Raw genomic sequence first — 23,935 nt, forward strand, 5'->3', positions numbered from 1 at the left:
AGATCCCGTCTCCAAATACCATCACCTTGAGGGTTAGGGTTTCAACATGAATTTTGGAGGAACACAGTTCATAACAGACCCTAAGGATTTCAGACCACTCTGCAGAGTATGATGGACAATTCACAATATTCGAAATGACTATTCACTATTCTTTATTTGCCCCTCCAAATCTGTTCTCCAGCCTTGTCTCCCAGGTCTGGGCCCCATGGAGCCAATGCTCATGGACTGCTCATCCAGGGATCCATTACCTTTGGGTTTCCAACTGGGTTCATCCATCAAGAGGTACTTTCAGAATTAGAAAAGGGTAAGAAAATTCAGGGCATCTAGACCTCCTGCTCCTTCCCTGTTGATAGCTACACCTTGCATGGGGCAGACCCCTACTTTCTGAGGTCCAGGAGCAGCTTCCTCCCCTTGCCCCTTCAGCCTAGGTGTGATCATGTTTATGCTTTTGCCAGTCTCTGGGTATTTCGTGGTCCCTTATTAGTAACCCTGGATACAACTCTGTAAAGTCCCTTCATTAAACCCTTTGAGCATGCCTGGACTCTGATTTATACAGCGATGATGCAAAGTTCTAATTAAGCTCCAACTCAGTGGCTGAGTGGAACTACTCAATGCTACTGACTGAGCTTCTTGCAAAGAAAAAAACCCACAAGAGAGTGAGTGATTGACCATCCCAGCTTCTCTGAGAGGTTAACATGGCTTTACATTATGACAAAACTCTCTCCTGTGACAGAATGGAGCAGCATCTGGTGGTTCCCTGGTGCATCCAGGCCTCTCTCAGGCCATGGAGCAGGGCACCAGCCCTGTTCAATAAATGACTACAGCTCTGCAGCCTTGCTATAAACATTAATCAAGGGAGGTGGTGTGATCTGTAGTTGGAACCCTAGCAGACCAAGTGACAGGTAACAAGGAAAAACAAAGTGCAACAAGAGCTATAGAAGTGAACTCACCTCTATCCTCATAGGGCTAATATAGTTCAGTGGGGAGATAGGCCAGTAACCAGTTAGAGCACAATGAGTATCAAAATAGAAGCATCTACTAAGGGCTTTTAGAGATGAAAAGAAGGAGCACCTCCTGTTTATGCTGACTCTTGGAGAAAATGTAGGTTTTCTCTAGAAAGAAGAGGGTGGCAAGGATGCTCCCAGCAGATGAGCGGCATGACAGAGGCCCTTGGTATGGAGGAGGGTAGGACATTCCAAAGCCACCAGTAGCCAGTCTGCCTGCAAAGGGAAACTTGCAATCATCAAAATACTCTTGGAAACTCCTTAGGAGACTGATGTATCATTCCTTACTAAATCCAACAGAGATTGTTTCCCAATATTGAAACAAGATTGTGTTTCTTCATTTAAGCAGCAGATGAAGGAGTTGGCTTGACTTTCAAAGTCATGTTCAACAAAACGTATTTATCTTCAAACTTTAGGCTGAGTGGTGGCACTCACACTAGGAGAGGCAAAGGAGTGAAGAGCAGACGGAGGGGGCGGGGTGGGTTTACAGCTCCTGTCTCTCAGTGCATCTCAGGACAAATGTTCATCTAGCACAACAGGAATGAGAAACTCCATCCGTTTAAATTATTGCTTCCTCCCGCTATTCCCATTTCTCTCATGGCAAGTCTATACCACAGAATCTGCCTGGATGTGGCCACAGATGGCTGGACTGCAGAGTTTATAGATGGCCTGAGGGGTGGCAGCTGGGAGCAGGTGGAGAGGAAGCATTGAAGAGGAAGTGGGGGAGTTGGTCTAGTGCTACACTGTGGTAGCACTTGTGCCATGCTGCATACTTGGACATTGTCTTTTGAAAACTAGGGACCTGGGAAAACTGGTCTGTGTACCATCCTGATGAGAACAGAAAGGATGGATCGAAGAAAGGTAGAAACAGAGGCAGGGAAATCATTTGGCCAGAAGCTGGGAAACACAGTCTAGCAATAATCAAGATCTCAGCCAATAAGACAATCATTGGAATTGAATGGAAATGTCCACTTCCAGAAATATGTGTGTGGCATATCTGACAGGACTGGATGACTGGTGGGAATCAGGAGTTTGAGAGAGTGGGTTCAAATGACTTCTATATATTTTTTAAAGATTTTATTTATTTATTCATGAGAGTGAGAGAGAGAGAGAGAAAGGCGGAGACACAGGCAGAGGGAGAAGAAGACTTCATGCAGGGAGCCTGATGCAGTACTCGATCCCAGGTCTCCGGGATCACAACCTGAGCTGAAGGTAGATGCTCAACTGCTGAGCCACCCAGGGGTCTCCGACTTCTAGATTCTTGATTGAGCAGCAGGAGAGACATTGGCCCCGAGTTAATGAGAATTGCTATGGGGAAGCAGATGATGCTCAATTAGGATCATTTGAGGAGTCTTTGTTTTTTATTTGCTTTGTTTTGTTTTACAAATGGTCTCCTTACAGAAGTATTGGCAGGGTACAGGGGGACCATGAGGGACTGTACAGGAAATGGGGGTGAGATTCAAAGGGACAGGGAAGAAAACAGTTACCCAAATCAAGAGGGCAAGTCCTATAGAGCAGACCACCTTGAATGGAGCATTTAATCTTCTGATAAGGGATACTTCCAGAGCAAATGGACCTCCCAGGGAAGGATCCCTAAAGTCCTTACAAGATCTTTTTAATAAGATCATTATCCTCTCACTCAACTTCCTACTCAGGCTCCCAATTGATCCCCAAATGGAAACAAAGTGCACAGGAATCTACTAGTGTCATCCTTTCAGGCACGTCTCCAGGAACAGAAAGCAAAGTGGAAAAAGATAGGGAGAAGATCTCATGCCAGTCTCTTGGACTCTATGCTCTCCAGCCCAAGAATCTCCGCATGGATCAGGAGTTAGGGAGGAAGAGCAGACTTCAGGAGAAAATAACAATTCATACAGAATGAAGACTGAGAGATGCAGGGTCCTAGTTCTAACAGGATTCAAGAAACATCAGGAAGTCAAAGTTGGATGAGCACCTAGTATGTGCCAGATCGAATTCTATGTGCTTTGCTCAACCTACCTCATTTAAGTCTTACTACAATAGCTCAAAGAAATATTATCTCCATTTCATAAATAAGAAAATTGTGACCTCAATAGGCAAACTATAGAAAGAACTCAGATGTCCAACAACAGATGAATGGATAAAGAAGATGTGGTGTATATATAGACAATGGAATACTACTCACCCATCAAAAAGAATGAAATCTTGCCATTTGCAACAACATGGATGGAACTAGAGGATATTATGCTAAGTGAAATATGTCAATCAGAGAAAGACAATTACATGATTTTACTCATATGTGGAATTTAAGAAACAAAACAGAGGATCATAGGTGAAGAGAGGAAAATATAAAACAAGATGAAGTCAGAAAGGGAGACAAACCATAGGAAAAAGACTGAGGGTCGCTGAAGGGGGGGGTAGGGGGATCGGGTAACTGGGTGATGGACATTAAGGAGGGCACGTGATATAATGAACACTGGGTGTTATATAAGACCAATGAATCACTGACTCTACTTCTGAAACCAATACTACATTATATGTTAATTAATTGAATTTAAATTAAAAAATTTAGGGATGCCCGGGTGGCTTAGTGGTTGAGCATCTGCCTTTGGCTCAGGGTGTGATCCAGGGGTTGTGCTCCTTGCATGGAGCTTGCTTCTCCTCCCTCTGCCTATGTCTCTGCCCCCTCTCTGTATGTCTTTCATGAATAAGTAAATACAATCTTTAAAATAAATAAATAAATAAATAAATAAATAAATAAATAAATAAATAAAATGGGGAAAAAACGCTCACAAAAACCAAACCAAACAAAACAAAACAAAAACGTGACCTGGTGAAAATATGACTGGTCTAACATCAGATTCTTAAGTATTACAAGGCAAAATTTGAATCCAGCTCTGCTCTGCTTTAAACAGTATTCTCTTTCCTGTCTAAGAGTTAATTAAAGCTGTGCAAAAACAAAAGAGGATGGAAGCTCTAACGTCCCACTTCAGTGCCTACAATTATCCAGACAATTTATAAACAATTTCACACACTTCACCTCCAAGTTTGGATCAATGTCTATTTTCTGTAGAACTTTTGGAATGGTTCATTTACCCATCAGTTCCCTAAAGACTTGAAAGGCCTGTTTGATTATGATATTTGGGGTTTTTTGCAGCCTCTGGCTCCAGTGAGAACAGAGGAAGGGCACAGAGAGAGGTGGGGTGAGTGAAAAGGGAACAGGAGACACATGATAGCACCGCACAGGGAGAACCTAGCCAGGAAGGATTCTTGCAGATGTCTTTGCACCCTCAGCACCTGTGCAGTGACTGCCTTCGATGCCAGTGGCTGTGGCAAATGGCAAGGTGACCTATGTGTCTCTTGGAGCTGATCATTCCCAAGTCAGAAACCTGGCCTTGTTGGTTAACAGATTCCTGGCATATTCATCGTGTGTTCTTAATCAGCCTGTAGAGGGACCAAAGGGCCAATTCCAGTTATGTTTGGTTGCTAGTTATAATCTTGTTATAAGGTTTTCCTTTTCAAGTTTGGAAGTTAACAGTAAAAAGAATAATAATAATAAAAAATAAAAATAAATAAAAAAAGCCAAAAAACCTTCCTCCCCTCCTCTTCTTCCTTCTCTTCCTTTTCTATTTATTCCTCCCTTCTTCTCCTCCTTCTCCTTCTCCTTCTCCTTCTCCTTCTCCTTCTCCTTCTCCTTCCTTCTCCTCCTTCTCCTTCTCCTTCTCCTTCTCCTTCTTCTTCTTCTTCTTCTTCTTCTTCTTCTTCTTCTTCTTCCTCCAACTCCTTTCTTTCTCTTCCTCCTTTTCCTGCTCCCTTTTTTCCACCTCACTATATCATACTAACTGGGTCAGTGTAAAAGATTCTGATCTCTGAAATTTAAGCCCTTTGTCAAAACCTACTGAATTTCTCAAATTTTTGGCACATGAGAAAAGGAAATGCAGATTACTGTCTCCATGCCAGCACTTCTAGGATGGACAGACTGACAATGAGAGCAGCTGAACTGAATAACATGTTGACCCAAAGTATAGTGGTTACAGCCCAGAAAACACTAGAGAGAGGATTTCAATGAAAAGCATCCTTCTGGAAAGCAAAGAACAGATGACAGGGATAGAGTGGAAACAGGAGAAGCAATATGGTGGCAGAGTACTAGGAAATGAACTTTTTCATCTTGTTGGGGGTAGAAATGGGTTTAGTGCTGTGGACAAGTATTGGCTAGGCATTGGGAGATCCCTTCGTGGCTCACAGATTCTTGAGGATAGCAGCCATAGGATCTCCCCAAGGCGTGCTTGAGAGGCTTTTCTGCCCAGCAGTAGCATTTAGGGCATGTTAGAAATTCAGCAGGCTCAGGGAAAGAGGAGGCTGTTGTCCCAGTGGCAGAGTGGAGATGAGACAGCTCAAAGTCCATGTGGGTCTTCAGAGATGGGAACCCAAAAATTGAATCAAGTACACCTCTGAACTTCAAATGGCCACCTGGAAAGGACTATACTCTCCATGGAAATGGCTGAGGTAAATGGGTTCCATAGCCAAATGTAACCAGGAATTACTACACTCTTCTTGTAGTCTATTCTCTTGGCATTTTGTGTAGTGTTTTCTGTTCATTACATGTTGTAATAGAACACTGTGATAAGAGTGTCCGTCATTCAAATATTCTCAGTAGTGCAGAGATGGGGTGAGGGATGCCCCTTGGCAATAGCCTGTGAAACCGATCACTTGGAGAAATTCATGTCATGCAATTACTGATTCAGATGGTACACACTTCTGGCATTCTTAAGGAGGATGATAAGAGAAAGATGTCTCTTGCTTGGATTGTAAACCTTGTCATTGTATAAAATACACTAAGTCCCCCTCTTTTCAGATAATTTTTATACCAGTTCATCTGGTTTGGGTGTATGGGAAGATAATTTCCAGAAAGATCAACATTGTTAGTTCTGTCCATCATTATCTACTGCCTTGCACCAAGTGTTGTCTCTGTAGATGGTGCTTAAGATCCAGGAGCAGGTGGAAGTAGCATTTCTCTGTAGAAGCTACAAGCTGGGAGTCCTTTGTCATTGAAAATTGTGTGCCAGCACGTTTTGACCTCAGCAACCCCAAAAAGATGCGGTAGGTTTCTGAAACTTAACATGTTTTTTCTCACTCATTTGCAAAATATGGGTTGATCTCTGAAAACAGTTATTTCCCCTACCTTTCATTTCTGTCTGGGAAGCTGTTCTTGACAAAACATCACGTGTCACAGAATCTCATCACCTGAATAGCCGAGAGTCTTGATGAGTTTGAAGGTCCTTTCTGGGGTACCTCTGCTGGTGAGACCAGAATGAACAGGCAGGCGCTAGCACAGGAACATGAAATGCCTTTGATGATCTAGAAGAGAAGTTGGGGCCACCAGGGCACAACATGCCAGCCCACTCCCTCTCTCTGTGCAGAGCCTGGAGCTGTGAGCAGGGCCTTTTCACCTGTTTCTCCCTGAGTCCCGCCTCCTCTGGCACAGTCCTCACAGAGGCACCTCTTGCATAAATGGCACCGCAGAGCATAAGCAAGAGCTGTCCTTGTGTTGGCTCATATTTGTCTCATGCTTTATTTCTTCTCCATGAGCTCCCCAGCCCTACCTCCTGTCTTCCCAGGGCTCCCTTCATCAACCTAGCCTGCTCCCGACCCCCACCAGCTTCTTTCCCAGGCTTCTGATAGTCTGAACTCTCTCTTTGAAAACTGTCCTTTTCTGTCAGTTCCCTATTGCTGTAGAAATGGAACACCACAAATGTCTCCGCTTGAAGCGACTCAAATGTGTTATCTTACAGCTTTTTAGGTAGGAATCCAACCAATACAAGTCTCCTGGGCTTAACTCGAGATGCTAGCCGGGCTGAGTGCCCTTCTGGAGGCTTTGGGGAAGAATGCTTCTTTTCCTTATCTATCTTCTAAGGACCACCCACATGCCTTGGCTCCCTCCAGCCATCTTCAAAGCCAGCAGTGGCAGATTGAGTCCTCACCTTGTCACATCATTCTTAACTTACTTCAGTGATCACATCTTGTTCTCTACTTCCTCTCTCTAAGCTTAATACTTGTGTGATTTCACTGGGCCCATCTGAATAATCCAGAACAATTACCCCATTTCAAATTCCTTAACCCAATAACAGTTGCAAAGAGCTTTTTGCCATGTATGGCAATATATGCACTGGTGCCAGGAATTAAGATGTGACCATCTTTGGGATGCATTATTCTGCATACCACACCCTTACTGACTCCATTCTCTGGGAATATTCTAGGTGCCTAATACGAATCTGATATGCTAATTTATGATCAGCAATGAATGGATTTATAACCCCCCATATACTTGGATACATTGTGTTTACTTTTCAGCAACTGTCTTCAGTATCCAGCCCTAGGTGGCTTATAATACAGGAATCTGAGGTACTTTGGTGGGCACAAGGAGCTGCCATTTCTGTTTGGGGTAAACAGAATAGTCTAGCCCCTCAAACCACAATGTATTGACATTTACTTGCTCTGCCTAAGGTCAGATACATGTCCTGTGAGAATTTCATCAGAACATGTAGCTTTGGGATCCAGACTTGGCATCACAAACCAGGGTTGAGCAGCATCATTGAAAACTGGATCATGTTATTTTCTTGTTCCAACCGCCTGCTGCAGCAAGTCATTAGAGCAAAGGAGTTTTTACATATGACATTAATTTCTAGGGAAGAATAAATCCTTCTGCACTGTGTTCCTCCTCTGGTAAATTAAGTTCCTTGAGGATAAAGGAAAGTAGATGTTATAGATCTCTGACTTCCAAGCCATGTGAGCATGCATATATGCACACACACACATGCTCATTCATACACACTGCATGTCTGTGAACATACGCATGTCACAGGCAGCACAGCACTCAGCACAATCCATGTGAACTTGGAATATTTAGGACCAGCTCCTCCTTTTCTGTCCCGGATATCTCAGAGAGAGCAGACCCAGCTCAGAAAACAACAAGCGGAAATGAAAAGTGTGGAACCTTTGAGAAAGGTTTACAGGGAAGGCAAGGCTATAGATTGCTGCATGATGAGAAAATGAAGAAGGATGTGGCACATTTCTTGATATTGATCTGACCTATTAGCAACAGTGACAGGTCACTCCATTCTCCCCAGATCCTCTCCAAGCTTCAAGCAGGAGCTGTGTGTGTGTGTGTGTGTGTGTGCGCGCGCGCGCGTGAGTGCACATGTAACAGAGACAGGAAGAGGGGGGCACCTGGGTGGCTCAGTGGTTGAGCTTCTGCCTTTGGCTCAGGGTGATCCCAGGGTACTGGGATTGAGTCACATCAGGCTCCTTACAGGGAGGCTGCTTCTCCCTCTGTCTGTGTCTCTCATGAATAAATAAATAAAATCTTAAAAAAGAAAAAAAAAGAAGAGAGACAAGGAGAGGAAGAGAGAATAGGAGAGAAAAGAACTAGAAAGAGAGGAGTACTTGGAATGAAGTGGACAAGTATTTGGAATTGATAAATTTTTAACCAGGAAAACGGGCAGTTTGGTGCAGACCTGCCAAAGTTGTGAGAATGTGAAGAGAAAGTAGTAGCCTAAATGAACAGCATGAAGAGACACAGCAATCTCCCAGAGGCACAGATCATAGCCTGCAAGGCTAGATTTCAGAAGCTTTTGGAAGCCTCTGTTCTTTCTCCATTGGTTGCCACACATGAAAGTCCATTAGAGATTCATTGTGGGAGGAGGAGGGAGCTCTGTCTTCGCAAGAATGTCCCATTTTAGAAGAAAACTAGTACTCCTTGCTCTGTAGTATTAATGTTAGCAGAAATGATTTTTAATTGAGAGGAAAGCAGCTGGGAATGAGGAGGTTGAGATTTTGAAGATGGAATAGTCAGTGAAGAGCCCAGAGAGACCGAGGAAAAATTGATACAGGGCAAGAAGCATCTAATGTGAGGCTGACCCAGGAGACAGACTAGAATACGGGCTTTGTAATAACAACCAGGATATACATTTGGTTCTGCCTCCTCTGAGCTCTGGCTGATAAGCTCCTTAACCTCCTTGAGGCTTTTTTAATCCGCAAATTAGAGATAGAGCTCTGGGTTGTTGGGAAGATGTGTGTTAACGTTTATGAAGTTCAGTGCCTGATGCCTAGAAAGTGCCAGGTAACTGGCTGTTCCTGCCGTGGAGGGGGGACTGAGAGTGCTCTGAGATCCAGGTGGGGAGGTTGGAAATGCTGACACTAATGGTCCTGGACACTAGTGAGGGTGCCACACAGTACCTCATTCACTCTCCCCATTCACTCTCCAAACAACCCCTTAAAGTTGGTTCTAGAAGAATTTTCAGGAAGATTCTGACCCTATTTCCACAGAAGAAACATGAGCTAAGATAAGACATCATCTAAGTATTTGTCCCCCATCCCCTTTTTCCTGATCAGTTTTCTTCCTCTGGATCTTTCCCATAATCATGGATGGGGATTTGCATGTTACACATCTCAAAAAATATTTCTCTTGACTATGTTTTTTTTCCTACCTTTTGTCCCATGGTTATGCTCCTCTTTGCAGCAAAACTCCTAGATCAAAAAAAAAAAAAATTGTTTATCTTGTTGTCTGAAATTCCTCTCACCCTGTCCTCCCTGAAAACCATTGCCATTAGGTGTTTGTTTCCACCACTCCATTGAAATGGCTCCTGTTAAGGACACCAGTAACTTCCATTTGCTAAATCCAAGGGTCCATTCTCAGATTGCATCTCAAGTGACTCATGAGCTTCATTTGACCCAGTTGATCACACCCTGTCTGGCTTCCAGGATTATACACTTTCTGCTGTTCATCCTACCCCAAGGCCATTTCTTTATAATGTCCTTTGCTAGTTCTTCCTCTTCTTGCAAACCTCTTGATGATGGAGAGCTCCAGGCTCAGTCCTTTGTCCTTTCTTTTCACTATTCCCCCTCACTCCCTTAAAGATTTTATTTATCTTCAGGCTTCGTACTGACCTGTGCTGTTGGTTCTCTGCCTAGTCTCAACCCCCTATTCTTTCTCTACCCTCCTCTTCCCCAAGAGGCAGGCCACTGCAGATATTTCCCAGGCCCCCTTGCTGACTGGCTTCTGACTCTAGCTGGTAGAAGGTAACTAACTATAGGAGATGGAGTTTTCCATGGCTGTACCTCTCCCGGGGTTTCAGGCACACCATCTCCTCTCTGTTTCTTCAACAGACCTAAAAATGGTAACAGCTGTCCATCTTTGCTACTTCCTTGATGTTGACCATGCCTTATAAACCCCTTTAATCCTGCCAACACCTCTGTAAGTAGCTCCTTTATTCAATTCTTTTCTGTTAAAAGCTTTGAACATGTTACTGTTTCCTGCAGGAACTTGTCTGATAATACCATCTATAAACTGATGACTCCTGGATTTAATATGTTCAGTTTAGGTGTCTCCTGAACTCTGGCCCATATATTAAATGGGATCCTTCAAAACTATGGATGTCGCATAGCTATTTCAAGTTTGACATGCTTTAATATGAGCAGATAATATTGACTCCAAATCTGCCAATGTCACTGTCTTTAAAGTTCACGACATAACAGCATCCTTCCAGAGGCTCATCCCCATGACTCCTGGGAGTCACCTTTGGTTCCTCTCCTCTCACATCCCACATCCCATCCATCAAGAAAACTTGATGGTTCAACCCTCAAAGTAAATCCAGAATCTTACCAATCTCCTCACCTCACTCCCCACTCCTGACAACGCCAACCATCACTCCCATCTTAGGCCAAGCCATTGTGCAGTTTGACTTGGATACTGTGGCAGCTTCATCATAATGAGTCTCTTGGTATCCATTCCTACTTCTCTATTGTCTATTCTCAGCATGGCAGTCAGAATAATCCTTTTAAAAAGTGAGTTCAGAAGTTGCTGTGGCCAAGTTCAGAAAGGGTGTTGCCTGTGTTCTCCTCTAGGATTTTGATGGATTCCTGTCTCACATTTAGCTCTTTCAACCATTTTGAGTTTATCTTTATGTATGGTATAAGAGAACGGTCCAGTTTCATTCTTCTACATGTGGCTGCCCAATTTTCCCAACACCATTTATTGAAGAGATTGCTTTCCCCCCCCCCCCCCCCCCAGTGGATGGTCTTTCCTGCTTTGTCAAATATTAGTTGACCATAGAGTTGAGGGTTCATTTCTGGGTTCTCTATTCTGTTCCATTGATCTATGTGTCTGTTGTGCTAGTACCACACTGTCTTGATGATCATAGCTTTGTAGTACAACTCGAAGTCAGGCATTATGATGCCCATGGCTTTAGTTTTCTTTTTTAACTTTAGAAACTTTTAGAAACTTTTTAACTTTAGAAACTTTTAGAAAATTTTTAATTCCTCTGGCTATTTGGGGTCTTTTCTGATTCCATACAAATCTTAAGATGTCTTCCTCAATTTCTTTCAGAAGTGTTCTGCAGTTTTTAAAGTATAGATCCTTTATGTCCTTGGTTAGGTTTATTCCTAGGTATCTTATGGTTTTGGGTGCAATTGTAAATGGGACTGATTCCTTAACTTCTCTTTCTTCAATCTCATTGTTAGTGTATAAAAATGCCACTGATTTCTGTACATTGGTTTTGAATTGGAGAAAGACAGTCATCATGTGGTTTCACTCATATGGGGAATATAAGAAATAGTGAAAGGGACTATAAGTGAAAGGAGGGAAACTGAGCGGGGAAAAATTAGAGAGGGTGACAAACCACTATGAAACTCCTAACTCTGGGAAACAAACAAAGAGTTGCAGAAGGGGGAGGTTGGGGAGATGGGGTAACTGGGTGATGGGCACTGAGGAGGGCACTAGATGGGATGAGCACTGGGTGTTATACTATATGTTGGCAAATTGAATTTAAATTTTAAAAATATTTTTTTTAAAAAGTGAGTTCAGGTCATGTCACTCTTATTCTCAAGACTCTGCCATGGCTACCCATTTCCTACCAAGTGAGAGGCAAATTCTTTTTTTTATTTTTTTTTATTTTTTATTTTTGAGAGGCAAATTCTTTATGACAATGTAAGAGGCCCTTCGAGACTTCAAACCCATCATCTCTGACTGCACTGCACTCCAGCTACTCTGGCCCCTCTGGCCCCCTGCTGCTCTTCAAACATCCCAGGTGAGCTCTAGTTTTAAGACGGACACTGTCCAGGTCCTCTGCCTGGACTTTTCTCCTCTGACATCTGCTTCATGAACTCCTTCACTTTCACCAAGATTTTTTTTTTTTTAAATCAAATACTACCCTCTTCATGAATCCAAGTCTATCCCTATTTAAAATTGCCATGCATGACCCTCATATTCCTGATGTCCCTTCGTTGTACTTTCTGTTTTCTCATAGGACTTAGTTGTTAACAGACAACACAATATTTGTTTATTAGATTTATTTTTGCATGTAATTTGTAATCATAGTTTGCATTATATTTGTAATATGTTAAGTTCATTATTTATCATTTCTACTCTGAACTGTCACTTAAGTTTTATGAGGACAGGAATCTTCACCTGTTTTATTAACTAAAGCAAGGCTTGGGGCATAGAAGACACACTAAAAGGGCAGCCCTGGTGGCTTAGCAGTTTAGCGCTGCCTTTAGCCCAGGGCGTGATCCTGGAGACCTGTGATGGAGTCCCACGTCAGGCTCCCTGCATGGAGCCTGCTTCTCCCTCTGCCTGTGTCTCTGCTCCCACCCCCCGCCTCTGTCTCTCTGTGTGTCTCTAATAAATAAATAAAAAATTTTTTTAAAAAAGAAGACACTCTAAAGATGTTTGTTTGTTTGCTTTAATGAATGGAAAATAAGTGAATTAAGAAAGTTTAATAAGGGCAGATTGCCAATTAGAGCCCTATTGTCTCCTCCCACCCCTGTGTTCCTTTAACTGCGCTATATATTCTACACATGTTATAGCCTTCCCTATATACTCCATAGATAATAGAGCCTTTACTATATACTCTATATATGATACAACCTTCACCATATACACTATATACAATGTAGCCCTCGACAGCAGAGCAATATGGTTATTGGCAGCATCCACAGGCAGACTGAAAGAGTCCAGATCCCATCTATACCACTTACCTGTGATTGGGTAGGTTACTTAACCTCTTGAAGACTCATTTTGCTCATCTATATAATGATACTAAATCTTAGGCTATCATGTGGAGTAAGTCAGAAATACGCATATGTGCATGTACACATTACACTTAGCACAGTGCCTGAACTAGAGGAATGGCTCTGTACTATGAAAAGGAGAAATGCTGCAAGTGTGGGAAGTGAAATTCCATTTCATACACGTTTCCAGGCTTCTAAAGAGGGGGTAACTCTATGTAAACCTGAAGATCACACCATTCCTTTAACACTTGACCTTTGGAGTTATTATTTCTACAATCAGCATTTATCTTTCAAACAGGTTAAAGACTTCATAAAGCCCTATTATTAGAGGTTACCCAGTTATTCTTTTCCTAGCCATTGGAACTAAGAGCAGTTGTTTAAAGTCTAAGACAATTTTTCCTATATCCTGAGACAATCCTGATCCAGACAGAAGAGTTTTGAGGCAATTGTGAGTGGGCTATAGCCAGCTGCCCTAAAACATAGGCTTGTGGCTTTAGATTGAACACTGAACTTCTAGATACCCAGTGGCCCTGCAGCCCAGGGTACATACCATCTACATGTGGGCTCTTGCTGGTCACTCCAGGACTGGACTCTGCCTTGAACTCAGGCCAAGTGATGGAGCCCTGACACCTGCCCGACTCTTGAAAGTATCCCTTCTGAGAATCCTACTCCCTTACAGTACTAATTGCATACTAGGGTCTTTTCCAAATAAATAGACTACACTGAACCTACCACTACCACTTTTCCCTGAGAACCCTGTGGAGTGTCCTGACATCCAACACCTTGGGCATATTTGGATAACAGTGCTATTCTGGGTCATTCACTGTGACCTTTGACATTATCTAGAGCCTGGTCCAAGCCCCAGGCTTTCTCTCTGTCCTACTCACATCCAGTAGTCTCACCTGATTGGATTTTGGGAAGAGGAGATGGGCGACCAGTCTTGCCAATCTGAAAAGAACATGAAAATATCACTACAATAAATAGGAATTATTATTCCAATTAACTCAGATTTCCATAGGGACTTATTAGGTAACTAGTAAGGTGTTAATTGGTCCTGCATTCCAGAGCGGCCTCGAAGGTAAGTTAAAAATTTTAAATTAAATACTTGCATGTTGCATGTGCAGATCTAAGATAGATGATAGTCCTCTGAAATTGGCATTCAAAAATCTAAATTCCAAATCAGAATAATTTGTGTTATAATCCTGTCCACTGAGCTATCTTCACAGCACGAAGTTAACTTCAGAGAGTAGAAGTGACTTATTATGTAAATCTTCTCTGATTATTTATTAATAGAAGTATTAAGTTTCCAAATAAATATATCACTGAACAAATGCCACAGATTAAATATTGAATAAATGCTTAAAGAAAATCAGTTTAGAGAGGCATGAAATACCTTTTCTGTGTTGCCCAAGCCTGTCCTGTATTGGCCTCACCATGCCTCATGGTTATAAAATGTTTTCCAAGTGGAAGCCCAGCTCTTCTACCATACAAGTTAAACAGCAGATGGCTGGCCCCAACCTAGCTCCACAAAATCGAAGGAAAAGACTGTGATTTATATTTTAATAAGTTACCACAATTAATTCTCACACACACTTCTAATCTCAAGAGTTATTACATCAGTAACTAAAAGGTTATAAAGAAAGGGGAAGATGAATGAGTGACTGAGAATGAATGAATGATAGAACCTAAAATGCCACTTTTCTTGCTGGTGGAAAGGTTTAAGCAGCATTCTTTTTCTCAGAGGTGACTCATTTTGCCTTCCTTTCATCCCCCTGCAATTAGAATGGACTTCACTTTGGGATGTGGGGATTACTGACCCAGGGGCAGTGACAGTTCTTATCAAGCAACCCGTGGACTCTCATTTATCCCTTCTGGTAATTAATTCTAATATAGCAACATTTAATACAAAGAAGAGAAATTCTTCAGGGCACAGTTTTACAAGATACTACAAAGCCTAATTGAAATTCTTTACTTTATTTTGAAAACAATCTTCCCTGAAAGGGTTTAGAAATATTTAAAAGTAATAAAAAGGCAGCTAGTAATATGAGCTTCTATCTGTGGAATAGTCCCAAGATGTGTCCATGTCTACAGAAGTGTTTTTAATCCCTAGGAATCTTGACACAGGCTGGAAGAACCATGCTCAATGTTGTCTAGAATCACACACAGATTTACATAAAATTAAAGCTGGACTAGAAGTAGCCAACATGATGCTCACTAAGGACCAGGCTCTATTCTGGGGGTTGTGGAGGCCCTAAATCCTTTTTGCAAGAATAGAACTTCAGGTACAGAGAGGTTAACTAACATCCCCCATGGTCATAGAGGCAGGTAAGCCAGGTTGTGAACAAGGGTAATTTGCTCTCCACCCCAGCCCTGACTCTCCCTCAGAGAGTCATCCCACCCACTTAGTATCCAAATGGAGATAGCCAATCCAAGGAAATGTGGTGGGTACAAGGTGACATGGCCAGGGAACAGCTGAGCTGTAGTGACATTAGGCTTCCCAGCCCTTTCCTCCTACCCTACAACTAAGTCCCTATCAACCACAAGAGCACAGAATTCCAGGCATGGAAAGAAAAGTGTGTTCACTGACTTTTGTCTTCACCTCCACCCTGAGGAGGTAGAAAGGCCTCACTTTTAAACTTTTTCTGAATTTCCTAAGGCATTTGTCAGGACTGACCCTTTGGTTGCTTCCATGTAGCATTGAAAAAACTTTTTTCTCTTTGGCTTTTCTTCTGTTCATGATATCCTTTTCTAGTTAGGAAATGTCTTCTAAATAAGAAAGGCCGGAAGTTGGTACTACTACTTAACTTTCTTTCAGTCAGGGTTTTGCTGGCCCTGACTTCTTAGGATGGTCAGCTAGTAGGAAGGGTTTTGCTTCCTGCCTCTGGGCATGCACACCAGGGAGGAGGTTTGTGTCATCCCAGCACTGTGGTGGGGAGGATTAGAGTCCTTATAGCTCCCAGAAATCTAGCAAACTGAGATAATTTTTCACTCTACACGTTTTTGTGCTTTCACTTTGGATTTGATAGAATAAGATCCCCTATACTTCCAGTTGGATTTGACCTTAATATTCTTTGAGCTTTTGCTAAGGCCCTTTTATAAAATTGTCAAGCTTAATTTGTTACAGCTAAAAGCAAAGCCACCAACTACAGGTTCACCAAACATTTCTTCATTCCAAGAGAAGTCATTGGTCTATTAACCGTAGTTGATTATTTGTGTCATAAAAGGATTCTAAACACTTTTACAATCTATGAAGTATTTATTACTTTAGGTCAAATCTCATTGCTGCTAACTCCAAAATCCTTTCCATACTCTTTCGCGTAAGTGAATTCTGTTGCGAGCGAATGTTGCTTTAAAAATAATGAGCTGTCAAATGGAGCTTAGAAATCATTTAGTTTTGCAGAAGTGTTCATTGCATCAGCTATCCAAATGCAAGAAACACCTCTTTGATATGCAAATGAATTTAGTTAATTCCAGCCTTAGACTTTGGCCTTTTCCAGAGATGGATTCTTTGTCTCTCTTTACTTTGCACACTTCCTTGGTTAATCTTGTCCAACAATGACCTTGCAGTGCACTTGTGTGCTATATAACTTTCATATGCTGATGACTCCCAAATATATATCTTTCATCCAAATTCTCTCCTTAGCTTCAACATGTTCAACTGCCTACAACTGCCTCAACTGCCTAACTTCACATGGATATGTCTCATGCCCTTCAACACTGATCTTCTGCTGAAACCTATTTATCCCCTTCTGTTTCTTATCCTGATAAATCTACCTAATCACCCAGTTTAGTAAATCAGAATCATGGTGACTTATCCTTTCACTTCCCCACATCAAAATAATTACCAGTCGTATTGAATAATGTTGACTGTCTCTACACATATATATTCACCTCCCTCATTTCTAGAAACTCTGATTTTGTTCAGATTTCTAACTACTACCTTCCCACCTACAAACACACACACACACACACACACACACACACACACACACGCATACACACACGAAGTCCACTGTTTTCTGGGGAAGTGAATCCCACCATCAACTTTAGGAATATTCCTGATTGGCCTAACCATAATCCCATTTTCCTTGTCATTGATTGATTCAGGAATGGGCACATGACCCAATCCAGGGTGATGAGACTCAAGGAAAAGTTTAATAGGAGCTTCTAGGAAAGTTTGTTCATATTTAATGGGTAAGCTTCTGTATATAATTCTTTATATGGAAGATGTCATGCACAGGAAATAGGTCTAGAATTGCTATAATCATCTTGCTACCATCTTGAGAATAAAATCAGCACAAAGAAGTGAGCACAGAAAATCAAGTGGACATACACAGTAGAAATCAAGGTAAGTAACTGACTTCTAAACTCTTTCTGGACTTAATATCTTGTTAGCAAGGAAATTTATTTATTGTTAGAGCCAGTTTGTACTGTTCATTTTCCAATTATTTGTTTCAAAAAAATTTCCTAAATGATTTATCAAGTCTTAATAATATCTAGTGTTTATCTTCCCATCTCTGTCTCTAAGACCACTGTCTTTGTTCAGGCTTTCATCATTTCTCACTTGGAATAGAACGATCTTCCTAATTGCTGTTGCTGCCTCTAACCTCAACCTATAGCAATCCATACTCTGCAGCTGCCAGAGTGACCTTTCTAACATTAAGAAAAAACTTTTTTAAAAAAAATTTTGCAAAGGAGAAGACATCTACTTATTTCAAATTCTGATTCAAAATTTCTTTAGGTTTTTCCTTTTTCCTGTTTTTAACCACTAGTTAATGAAAAATGACTTTATGGTTTATACTAATTTGGAAAGCACTGAAAAAGAGTGGGATTAGAGAAAGAGAAGGCATTGGCTTTGCTCCAGATCAAGACAGGCTGAGAAAAGCCTAAGAGAACAGAAGGTATGGCAGCTCTCTGGAGTGATTCTGGTCCAGCTTGGGTAAGTCTTTAATCAGACTGTGTGGTCTGAGGCTAAACATGTGGACCCCACAATGTCTTTTTTCAGATCAAGGTCAAGGCATGTTCCAATTACTATAGTTTATCTACATCTGGTGTGCCAATACTGAAGACTCGTGAGGTTCTCAGCTCTCTCATTCTTCATCACCAGCTCTGCAAGAGTGGATCACGTAAACCAAATCCTTCAGAACAAACAAGAAGAGTAGGGAGCTATAAGAGTAGGGGATACAAACTTTGGCCAGTTAATAAAGTTGTATTTCCTGTAGGAAATTGAAAGTCCTTGGCATATTATTCAATTTCACTAATGATGGTTTCTCTTCAAAAATAATGGATGACTCTTGTTTTATTTTCCTAGCACCTCAATACTCACCTATCCCTTTGTTGGAATGGTCACTTCTGCCTGGGACTATCACATTTTCAGCATGAACTTTCGTGCTCATGTAGAACCTTGATGCCCTGCCTTCATAGCCTCAGTAAATTGTTTCAGAGGTGGGTTTCTGACTCAAGCAAGGACAGTCAGAGGAAATGTCAGTCTGTTTAAATGTCTAAACTGTACACTGTAAAGCCACTAGTGATTAAATTTCCTGCAAAATAAACTGAAAAGGCAAGAATGTTGGTAAGGAGAGAGGAGAAAGAGGAAAGGGAGGAAAGGAGGGAGAGAGAGAGATAGAGATGGAGAAAGAGAAATCCAGAAAGAAACAGAGAGGAGATAAGAGAGAAATGCTTGTCAGGGCCTAAGTTTTCTGTTAATAGTTGCTTCTAAGACCTGTATATATTGCTGTCCTTAAGCTCACTGAGATATTATAGTCCTTTATGACAAATAATTCTCTCCCTTCTTTTCTACTTCCTCCTTCTTGCTTAAACTATTTCTACTTGACATTTATGACACTTGAAACCAAAATAGTGCTAATATGCCTGTCTCTTCTCTCACCACGTAACTCCATGCAGTCTATGCTACAGGCATATGATGGCACTGTTCCGTAGATCTCTACAGCTAGATCCATGGCTCTTCCAAGCTGATCTTCCCTCTCATGCTTCTAGCCTTGCCTTCGTCCATGATTTCTCTGTGATTCTTCCCACCGCCCCCCCCCATTTGTTACTTCATTTCTGGAATCCTTTTTTACACCTCTGACCCAAATTATGTGCCCTCCCCATGCTTTCTCACAGTGCCCTATGTATAACTGTATCATATTTCTTAAAACACTCTACTATATATGCTATGCTATGCCACTAACTTATATGCTAAGGTCTCTTTAGGCACAGGACTTCATCTGTCTCTCTTTCTCCAGATCCTAGCAAGGCATTCATTTGATAAATAATTCTTGACTGACTAACTCAACCAATCAATCAATCAATTGACAAAATAAGAACTATATAGCAACCTGAGTGCATTTTATAATTTGGCAAATTAGTAACATTTTAAAAATAAATAAATAAAGGACAAGATGCTAAGATTCCTGGAAAACTGGCACACACATAGTGTTGATGGCATTGCAAATTAAGTATATCCCTTTTGGAAATCAATATGATAATGAATAGCAAGCGCTGTAAACATGTTCACATCTCTAGTCCAAACGTGAAAATTTTTCCTAAGAAAGCTATTCTATATAAATGAAAAAAAAAATCGGACATGTATTTAATGGTAGCAATTTTTAATAGCAACAGAGTTAAAAGAGAAAAATTGTTACATTACTTTATAGCACATCATCTGGGTAAAATATTAGAATTATTTAAAGTAAGAAGTGAAAGCCAGAAATTGGGAAAAAATGCTGATTGTATATTAAATTTTATAAAGCAAAACTGCAAAGGAGCACATTCACGATGGTTTTTAAATTTTCAAGAATAGTTTTCAAGCCTGGAAAGCAGTAGGCAGAAATGAAGTAGTTGTGTCGAGTGATGAGATTACCAGTATTATATCCTGTTTCTCAACATTTTATTTTAATTAAAAAGAAGCAATTGTAATAATATTTATTAAGCAGAGGAAAAGTTGCTACTGTCTTCCATGTTATGAGTCCTTCCTAGTATTTCCTGCAATGCATTCTTCTGGATGCGGTATGGCTCCACCTGTCAAAAAACTTCTGACACGTGGAATTCAGTACATTCAATTGAAAACCATTTTATCTACTCAGTCACAGTCGGCACATTTGCATAATAATTTATGGACATTTGCCCTAACAATTGTGTGGGGATATGAAGCAGCTGTTCACCAGCTCAGATTTGGCTTTGCTAACAAGAGGCAGACAGCAGTGGTTAATGAAAAACAATTGCTAATAGATAATTCCAATTTAGCCTTAAAGTGCATTTTGGTATTGCCAGTACACAGAGTGACTTAAATAGAGATACAGACCTACAGCCTTATGCCTACTTCACCCCCTTACTCATCCTCCTGGCTGGACATTATGGAGAGATAGTTCCAGAGGCAATCTGGGAGCATGCTGCATGGGTGGGGCCTGGATCCTGTTCTGGCTGGAGGCAATAAATTATGAGTCCAATGATGTAGATTGTGTAGTTTGTAAGGAGCTGGGAAGGAGAACCAGGCTCAGATTAGGGCTGTGAGAACTCCAGCCTAAAACACCGGACCCTTATTACAGGTTCTCTAGAAAGTGAATGTCACCCAAAAACAGGCATAGGAAGCCAACCAACCCTAGGACAGAGCTTTGACCCTTAGCTCAGTTACTTTTGTTGAATGGTTAACCCTCTTTAAACCTCAGTTTGTTCATCTATAAGAGGAAGAATTTGAAAGAAGGGCTATGAGTTCCCTCCCAGCCTTGTGATTCTCTAAGTAAAAGTTGGGACTAGAATTATTTTAGATAGATTGTCTTTAAGTAAGCCCAAATGCATTGGGGACATATCTGTGATTGCTGAAGCCCTCAGTCATTCCTTCTGAGTATAACTTCTGAGTTTTAGTGCAAATTTGGAATGACAATGGGACTCAAATTAGAACTTGGGTAATTGGTGAACTGTGCAGTAGAATATTTTTAATATATTGCAAGTTTCAGTTCATATACCACAACTTAATTGAATGTGCCCTAAAGCCCTTCAATTAAAAAAAAGTGCAGAAACTAGCATTTTCAAGATAAGTGTGGGACCTTAACCAAACTCTAAGAAAACAAAATAGTAAGTTTTTGAAAGGTTAATAACATTTTTCTAATCAAAGCAATAATGGAGATGTAGAGACTATGTTCTTCTTTATGGTGTATAAGAGAGTTTGATAGTTCCATCTTAGGAGCAACCTGATACTCTCAGGAATGAAGTTGAGAAATGAGTATCTTTGTAGGATCACCCTTGGCAATGCGTGTGACTCAGTCTACTACCGTGATGAGGTGTGTTAGCAAGGCCCTGGACAACCTGGCCCCTCCTCCTTGCCAGCCTCATCTCCTGCTTTTCTGGGTTTCCCATCCTTTTTCCATCACAATGTTCCTGAATTCCCAGTCTTTTTGTATGCTGTTCCTTGGCCTGAATTTGGTTCCCTCCTTTTCCAACTTTCCTATTGAAAAATCTTCCTCCTAATCCTTTGAGAGCTGGGTCACCTGATTTCGAAGCCAGTTAAATCCAAGTTAACCTCTTGGCTCTACTGCTTATTATTTGTATAACTTGGATCCAGGTTTTTAGGTAAGGGATTCACATTCTAGTGAAAGAAAAAAAAAAAATAGGTCAGCTCTGAATCGGTTCTTCAAAGATGTAAATGACATTTTAAGAAAAGGCAATGGTAGGCGTAAGACACAGAGGTGTGGAAAGAATGGAACAATTAGTATAAACCAACATAACCAGAACACAGTATTAGGAAGGAAGAAAGAGTTTGGAGATAAGGTAGGAAAGTAGGCAAGGAGCCAGAAAATAAGAGACCTTTTGTGACATACTAAGAAGTTTGAAATATCTGTAAAGAAATTGGAAAGGCTTTGAAGGGTTCCATTCCAAGGAGCCCTTGATTCCTCCTACTAACTCTGTCATAGTCTCACAGCTTTTTCAGGATTTCACACTATTAATGCAACATGGCACAGATTCTGCTGTTTCTCTTTGAGGGCAAATGTTATATGTTCAGGTAACTCTTCATCTTGGTTTATTTGAAACAGTCCTGGTTTCACTTGTTGTCCTGGTTTAATTATTAATAGTGCTCCCCTTTTATTCTCAAAAGCATCCCACATTGGACACTCAATATTATTTCATCACTGTGAGAGGTTATATATGGAGAAATTCAAAATTATTGCTAAAAGGTTAATGGAATAGTTTGGAAAAGAAAGCCAGAAATCATTCTTAAGAGAAGCTAGAAAGTCTCCAACTACTGGCTATGGATAATCACATCTGAGAGAGGAGGTAGGCAGCATGGGGGTTCAGGGTGGTTCTGCAGCCAAGCTTGCAGTGCTCAGTTGCTGATTATATACCTGCTTTCTGTGTGTCCTTAGACTAACTACCTAACCTCTCTGTGCTCCAGTTTCTCACTCATAAAATGAAAAGAATTAATAGTGCCTACCCTTGTGAGATTCAAAAGAGGTAAAATAGGTAGAGACTTTGCCAAGCCTGACATGAAGCAAGAACTTGATAGAGACAGTATTTATTAATGGATTGGTAGTTGAACATGATTTACCTGTGGATGAGATAAAATATGTTGTGATTCTGCTTATTGTGTCTGAATAGTCCATACACTTCTATGTTTTACATGGATCTGGGATGTCACACCTTTAAAAAAATACTAGCATCCTCATTACTTATTACCTGAAATTTTTCAATTGAGCAAATAAACAAAGTCCTCTTTAAAAAAAAAAAAGAAAGAAAGAAAACAAAGCACAAAAAATCCCAAAACAAAACAAGAGTTCATTAGGGACAATGGTCACACTGCTGAACTTGTTTCCTAACATAGCTGTCCTCCCCACTAGAAGGAGCTTTCTTCGAGCACAGGGCTGTTTGACCTGGCTACATGTTTTTGTATTTGTCCTTTTATTTGGTTCATAATAAGAATAGAATAAGTTGGGGGTTTCTGTGTTTGCTGTTGTTGGTTTATTTATTTCTTTTTGGAGAGAAGTTGGGATAATTTCCCAACCTAAACAAAGATGTACTCTGAAACACAACTGTGTGACCATCATTTAATGACTTCATGTTACAAGTTTATGAGATTTCTCAACTGCAGTCAAGTACACCTTGCCCTCTAACAGCCTGCATCCTTTAGTTGGATGATACAGAATAAACAAGGTCAGCACTCTACAGAGGAAACTTCCAACACCCCTTTAGTAAAGTTAAGGTTCGATTTAAGTTTGGAGAAAGACAGGAAATTGCAACAACACACCAGGTAGATAGGGAGAGGTTAGTTTTAAAGATGACATGAACTTTGCAACCCAGGGTTTTATGTTTTCCCTTTAGAGGTGGCATACTGAGTGATGAGACAACATGAACCCTGGGGACAGACTCCAGCCCCAGTACTGGCACTTACTTGCCATGGAAACTTGGGTGAGTTACTTGCATTAGTGGGGTTCTCTAGAAGCCAGAGCCAAAGGTACAAGATTCTGTACTCACCCCTCACTGGGGAGCATAGTCCCTACAGGAGGAATAAGGGCAAAGGGGAGTGAGGCAGGGAAAGGAGAATAGATAGAAGGAAGTGTAGGCCTGGGCTGATTGTAGCTTCATGACAAGCTCATTTCTCAGACTTGCTAGATAGCTTTAAAGAAGCAGTAGGAAACTATTTCCTGTGGGAAGAAAGGAGAAATTATCTACAGATTCTTGCCTTCCATTGATCAAAGTTCCCTACCACTGAGAGTTAACTCCCCCAACTTCTAGTTTGTCCATGCAAGAGTGACTAGTAGGCCTCACTCCTGAGAGGCCACAGGGAAGCCCAGGTAGGAGCTGAGTGATGGGTAGCCCAATGAGGCAAAAACTGTGGGGTTGTGTCCATAAGCAGAAGGAAAGGCGTAGGAAGCTGCTACACGTGGCCCTTTGGCCTG

The 23,935-nt window shown here is 41.1% G+C and overlaps 1 protein-coding gene and 1 long non-coding RNA gene across 7 annotated transcripts in view; one reads left to right on the forward strand and one right to left on the reverse strand.

Moving 5' to 3' along the window:
* Positions 1–13,995, reverse strand: part of LOC144284591 (uncharacterized) — a 31,779-nt gene extending 17,784 nt beyond the window's left edge. The window contains exons 1-2 of the long non-coding RNA XR_013353059.1: positions 13,949–13,995; positions 9,467–9,506 (exon numbers count right to left, since the gene is read on the reverse strand). This is a non-coding gene — a long non-coding RNA (uncharacterized LOC144284591). The remainder of the gene's footprint in view (positions 1–9,466; positions 9,507–13,948) is intronic.
* Positions 1–23,935, forward strand: part of LOC144284588 (uncharacterized) — a 120,079-nt gene that overhangs the window by 59,200 nt on the left and 36,944 nt on the right. For 2 of the 6 annotated variants that reach the window (XR_013353039.1, XR_013353051.1), the window contains one exon: positions 18,358–18,491. The exons of 3 other annotated variants lie outside the window; for them this stretch is intronic. The gene's annotated coding sequence lies outside the window, so the exon portion shown is untranslated. Of the gene's footprint in view, positions 1–18,357; positions 18,492–23,357; positions 23,445–23,935 lie in introns of all 6 variants that reach the window. One more of the 6 variants, XR_013353040.1, reaches the window with a different exon arrangement.

The sequence above is a fragment of the Canis aureus genome, chromosome 15 (genome assembly GCF_053574225.1).
Source record: "Canis aureus isolate CA01 chromosome 15, VMU_Caureus_v.1.0, whole genome shotgun sequence".
Taxonomy (NCBI): Eukaryota; Metazoa; Chordata; class Mammalia; order Carnivora; family Canidae; genus Canis; species Canis aureus.